The 6,906-nt window shown below is 40.3% G+C and overlaps 1 pseudogene; it reads right to left on the reverse strand.

The window, feature by feature from the left end:
- Positions 1–467: 467 nt before the first annotated feature.
- On the reverse strand, positions 468–4,203 carry LOC136833801 (uncharacterized; annotated as a pseudogene).
- Between the last annotated feature and the right edge of the window lie 2,703 nt (positions 4,204–6,906).

The following is a 6,906-nucleotide window of genomic DNA, read 5'->3' on the forward strand; positions in this document are numbered from 1 at the left end:
ATTTTATAACCCTACCTAATTTTTGCAAGTATTATTTAGTACCTAAGTTTGATAGTTTTGATATTTATAGAGTAAAATGAAGTCATTGATGCCGGAACCAAGAAAATCATAAAGATCCTAAAACAATTTGTGATGTAAACATAATAGGACGTCATGAGGCTCCGCCCATCCACCAGGTAGGCAGTAAGTCATTTACAGGTGAATGGATATGCTCACACAGTCTAGGCTTCAACAAATTCGAAAATGGCCAATGGGATATGGAATTGTCCTTGTGGCTGCAAGACTGTACTTGTCCTATGGCTTGCCACTTTGCCTACAAGCAAGAAGACCCATGGCAAGATTTACTATAGCATGAATAGGTAATTTTTTCTATAGTGTGTAACAGTTACTTGGCCATCCAGCAGTGTGGGCAAGAGCTATTAGACAATCCCCTCATTTTGAGGAGTACTGGAAGTCAGAGAATATCCATGAGAGTGTGGAATCTGAAGCAGCAAGGAAACACAGACTTGGTTTTTTCTCTTCTTCTTTACTTAAAAAAAAATAATATATATATAATGGATACAGACACACAACAATCCTTTGATGGAGAGGTAATAATCTCCTACAGGGTTTGACTTCAACTAACTGCCCATACTCCCCACTCTCCAAGAGAACATCTTAAATAATCATTGACAATCGACAATAAGTAATATACAAACTCAACTAGTCATAACTGGTCATTTACACCTCTTCCTTAATAACCCACAACAACAGAAATACCTTAATACACAAACTGTCCAATTAAACCCAAACAGTAATTAACAGTTTCAAACAATAATTATACACTCCCCCCTGAATTACATTCACATATATTACAAACTCTAGCTTTTCTAACTCTTGTTGAACGTCTTGGAATCGCGTTGCACTCAACAACAGTACCTGAATCTTCCTCTTCCCCCTCATCTTCATGAACAGGAAGCTGTATAAGAAGCTCCTCATCCTCAGCATTAGTAGTTTCCTCACTCAATATTAATCCTTGTGAAGAACACGAACGAAGATCTCTAACATGGCGTGGAACTCCATTGACTTCAACAGCTTGTTCTGACAAAACTCCCGTAACCTTGCCTCTTTCATATTGCATATTGCATCGCATGTTGGATGGTTTTACCCACACCTCATCACCTGCTTTGTAGGGGCCACTCACTGCCACTGTTCATTGTGCATGGATCCACTCCTCGGATCCTCACAGGGTAAGAATACAGCATACTGACAGGGGCAGTCGTTGAGTCGCAGTCATCACGAGGCATCAAATTATACAGATATACAGCCTCTGCAATGCTACAGCCTTTCCTTGCAGCAATGACTTTAACAGTTCGATGGCATCTCTCAGCTATACCATTTCCTGACGGAACATAAGCACATCTAAAATTAAGATGCAAGCACCACTTTTTTGCAAAGTCAGCAAATAGTTTGCTGCGAAAAGCAGTGTCATTGTCTGTTAACAGTTCCTCCGGCGCTCCTCGTTCACAGAACACTGTCTCGAGTTGTCCGATGATGCTCTCACTGGTCTGAAAACGGAGCCGACGCCAGATGGCAAATCGAGATGGTCCACAATCAATGAGAGTAAGATACGGCCATCCATCATAGTGAGTAATATCCATACCAACTCTCTGCCACACTCTATCCACTTCCAGACTACCCTTCTGCCACTTCACTGGGGCTGGGTCTATTGACTGGCATGCCTCACAGCGTTTGACAACAGCTTGTACTTGCCGCCTGGTAACTCCTGGATGGACTTTCTTTACAAAATAGAGAGGAGTTCTCACACCTGGGTGACTGGCAGCATGATGGATCTCCTTAACTCCATCACTAATGGCAGGGACAACAGAAACACACACAAGTTTTGCATCTTGGTGACATGAACCAAGGTCCCTCAGCCAGCGCTGAGGTACACGTGTCAAACTGTCAGCTTTATTATTGGCAGAAGACACAAGTGTAATAGACAGCTGGAGGTCACACTCTTCTATCAATGACAAGACTATTCCTAGTCTTCTTCTGATGAGCATTTCACTTGCAGACTTAGTCTTCAATCTGCTTTTTCCTAAAAGTCCATCTGAAATCCATCTATGCACAGTAGATGAGTCAGTCATTAATTCCACCTTTTGTATCTTCCAAGCCAGTGCAAGATTCAATCCTTTAATGACTGCATCTAGCTCAGCCATATGATGTGGCAAGAGTCGTCTTTCCGCAGCCAGCTGGCATCTTCCACAATAGAACCATTTGCTTCCACTGCAACACCAAGTGCAAGAGAACTAGCATCCACCCAGATCTTGAATTTGTCACCGGTGACATTCCACTGTCCTCTCACAGGGTCATCCTTCTTAACCTTCTCCAGAAGTTCCTGTAAACACATTTTGATGCAATCATCATTAATGACGTCGTCCCATCCTTCAGTGACTTTATTGACTCTTCTCTTGATGAATGCTACTGCCACTTGCAGCCATCCACAAACAGGGTAATGGCCTAACAGTCTACCACAGTATGAGAACACTGCTCGCTGAGTCAATTGTCTTGGTGCATCGCCCAGGTCATTGTCCCTCTTCCAAAAAAGACTCTCCTGCTCCCCCAAAACTCTTAGGCCCAATGCTCGAGCCCCTTCAGCAAGTCTTTGGTGTGGCTTACTTACTAGTAAGTAAGCTGGCCTTAACAATATCTTCATTCACCAAGATGTCATCAATATAAGCTGATGTTCCTTTCCTTACAATTGGGTCCTGAAGAAGAACACAGTTTAAAACAGACTTCATTACCATTGGAGCAATATTCAAGCCAAACCCCAGTCGAGTCAGGCAATACCTCTGGCCTTTGAAATATACAGTCTGGTATGGCCACAGAGACTCATGGATTCTTATCTGCAGGTAAGCTTTAGCCAAGTCCACTACAGATACATTCACTCCTTGCCTGCGCCACTCACGTAGTTTGTCTGAACACACATCCGAGTCTGCTGTAAATGCACCAATGTACGTATTCAGTTCTCTGAAGTCCAGTACAGGCCGCACCTTCTTTTTATTTTGCTGTACAACAGCCATGAGGGGAATAAGCCCCTTAGCTGGTCCATATTTATTCTCATCATAAGGAAGCAGCCAACCATCACTCACCCATCTTTGTAGCTCTGATTCATACAGGTCCTTTGCCTCCTGAGGTACAGAATATGCCTTTACTCCATTCTCCAGGATGCCAGGCTCCTTGCCTTCAGACCATTTCCATGTAGCTGTCCAACATTTAATCAAAGGATCATAAATTGCACTAAAATCATGCTCATCCACCCCCACCATCACATCAGCCGCTGCAGAAAAAAGAGAGTCTTCCATTCCAAATCGTACACCACCCTGGGTATCGACAGTGACTCCTCCTAGAGCCCTCACACCATCCATGCCGAGAAGAAATTTAAAACCGAGTGGCATTAGAGTAGTTACACACACAGAAATGCTGGCAGTAGCTCCATTACTGAGCTGCAAGTGCACGGCGCCCATTCCTTCACACACCCATTCTTGCCCACTCACAGTTACCATGCTAACTGCGCACTTGTTCCATGCCTTACAGCATGAAACATGAGCGATGCTTTGAGAACACCCAGTGTCTACTAACACCCAACACGGAAGACCCTCTACACTCAAAACAGTACTTGGCAGCACCTTACTCAGTGGGTTTGGGGAGAGGAGGCTGGCGCTGATGCCTCCTCTCCTTGCTCGTTTCCCGGACAAGCTGACGCAATGTGCCCCATTCCACCACACCAATAACACTTTACCCTTCTCCGAAATCGACCATTTACTCGGTTGCGAGCAAGACAGTCCCTGGCAAAGTGATTTGGTCCAAGGCATACATGACATTTCTGAACTGTTGTTTCTACTGGCACAGAACCCATGCTTCCTGTGGCGCCAAAACGTGTTTCCACTGAAACAGAGGGAAGGTCATCCTTTAGAACAGCCCGTGCCCGAGCCAAAATCTGTTCCAGATCGAGGGCCTCCATGCGAGACCTGGCTCTCAACAGCTGACGAACTCTCTCTGGAAGTCCAGCTACAAAAGCACATGCAAGAGCTTTTCAGAAATTCCTCCAAACAGGGATCCGAGTCGACGTAGCTCAGCTAAGTAGACATCCGGTGCTTCTCCACTGTGCAACTTCCTACTAACAAACTGTTCATAGGCTACATAGGGATCAACAGCAAACGCAGCCAACAATGCTTCTTTCACCTTGTCAACCTCCTTCCTATCTGCTGTGGGTAACTGTAAGTACACTGCAAAGGCACCACCCGTAAGCCGCAGAGGAATCACACTGGCCATGTCATCAACTTTCCGAAGCTTGCAAACCAACTCCAACTTCTCCAGCCACTCCATAACAGATTGTGCGTTTCTGCCATCATACTCAGGGATCAGTTTCAAGTCGAAGTTACTCTCCATACTGCCTAGATAGCTTGAAGCAGCAAGGAAACACAGACTTGGTTTTTTCTCTTCTTCTTTACTTAAAAAAAAATAATATATATATAATGGATACAGACACACAACAATCCTTTGATGGAGAGGTAATAATCTCCTACAGGGCTTGACTTCAACTAACTGCCCATACTCCCCACTCTCCAAGAGAACATCTTAAATAATCATTGACAATCGACAACAAGTAATATACAAACTCAATTAGTCATAACTGGTCATTTACACCTCTTCCTTAATAACCCACAACAACAGAAATACCTTAATACACAAACTGTCCAATTAAACCCAAACAGTAATTAACAGTTTCAAACAATAATTATACAGAATCAGTCACCATTAACATCGCTAGTGACAAGAGTGACGATGAAGACATTTTATAAATAAATTATGTATAATGTTAGACGTTTTGTTTGTACATCTAAAACATATTTATTAAAACACAATGATTATAACAATATGTTCCTCTTTCAAACTGATTTCAATATATTTTCCTTTCCATGCATATCAATATAAATCATGTTACATTTGATTGATATTACATAGGTAAATAATGGCATGCCCTCAAAATCTTGACTCCCATTACCTTTTATTTGCAGCGAGTATATGAGCGCTGTTTAGGGTTCCGTATTATATAAATAAAAAAAAAAAATAAAGAAAAATAGCAATGGGTTACATTAACTGAAATAAAACAATGGCGTTAACCTTTACACCTCTAACAATTGAGGGAAATGAGGTATCATTTCTTTTCATTTAAATTCTACTTCTAGTGACCGCTCCTGACTTGCAGCAAATAGAAGGTTATAGCGTCGAAACCTGAGGTAAGACAAAACGGATTGTCGGATTGTCTTTTTGTATTCCTGCCCTGAGTATATGCAGATCTAAAAAATGAGCTGTAGACTGGTTCATTATGTGGGTGAATTACATACACTGAATTTATTTGTAAAGTAGAAACAATACAAATATCAAGAAAATGGAAGAATGCCAAGCTAACACCTTAGTCCCAACAACTGCTGTGGAAGTTGCAATGAAACCTCCACAAAATAATAATAAAAATACGGTAATAATAATAATAATAATAATAATAATAATAATACAGTAATATTATTGAGAATGATAATGCAATCAAGAGGACGATGATAAATCCTGCTCGCCATCACTGATATCACTGAAGCCTCAGATGGGTACTAATATCAATTAGTGAATATGTCATCGGCAAGTGGGCAGAGCCACAGTGAAGAGATGTTTCCCCATATGTAAACTTCTCTTCGCTGTGGGTAGAGCCTTATGATGTCATAGGTTAATGTCACTATTGTGTTCAAAACCCTTACCTGCAATTTTGATGGCTCTGGCATAGGAAACACATTTTTACTCTGATAAGTACCAGAGCTATTGAACTTAGGTACTAAATAATACTTGCAAAAATTAGGTAGGGTTATAAAATGTACACTTGCCAACTTTCACCTTTATCCGATGCTTTGATAAAAAGCTGTTGCCGAAAAACTGTGTTTCATCGACTCTGAATCCCTTAGTAGTTCTTCGATTAAATATATAATGTACTGAGATAGACTTGGGAAGGCCTGTATATATGGTTAACTGTCAACCATTCATCCTCTGTCTCTTGCTCCTCACCACTCTGGTTGCCAATAATTAACTCTAAAACTCATTTAAACCAATATAGGTTTTCAGTGTTGATTTTACCAAGGTAATAAACAATTACAGTACATTAATAACTGTCATAAATTACGTTGGGTCAAATGGTGGCCACGTGCATTTTGAAATTACATTGCTTTATGAATGAAAGTAAATTCTAATACAGTCAAATACATCACTTAAAATTTTTTGGATATACTATGATAAAAATTCCAGTAAATTCTGATAAAAAATTGATGTTATAGGGGATTTGGATTTATTGTTGTAGGTTAATCATACATCTGAGAGTGCCTGGAACAGAAGGTTGAGCACCAGGTGAAAAATGAGAATTAACTGATAAAGCACTGAAGGAAAAGTAACGTAAAAACAAAAATTTCATTTGTTTTGTCTGTGTTTGTATGTCTGTCACGGGGTAGGGGTTTTTGAGTTATAAATCTTTCTGGGGTGACAGGGCAGTGTGCAAAATGTTGTCTGGGTCTGTCAAGTAGTTTGGATTTCTGCAGCATCCAAACAAATAAACAAACATTCAATCTTATATAAAAGAAATATATATATATATATATATATATATATATATATATATATATATATATATATATATATATATATATATATATATATATATATATATATATATATATATATATATATACACACACACACACACACACACACATAATATACAGACATACTCTGAACCTATGCGAGGTTAGGTTCCAGAACCCCTCACGCAGGGTGAATTTTTGCGTAAGTTTGGCATGGTCTCTAAAAACGCTAATAAATGCTTAT

Source organism: Macrobrachium rosenbergii, chromosome 52 (genome assembly GCF_040412425.1).
Source record: "Macrobrachium rosenbergii isolate ZJJX-2024 chromosome 52, ASM4041242v1, whole genome shotgun sequence".
Classification (NCBI taxonomy): Eukaryota; Metazoa; Arthropoda; class Malacostraca; order Decapoda; family Palaemonidae; genus Macrobrachium; species Macrobrachium rosenbergii.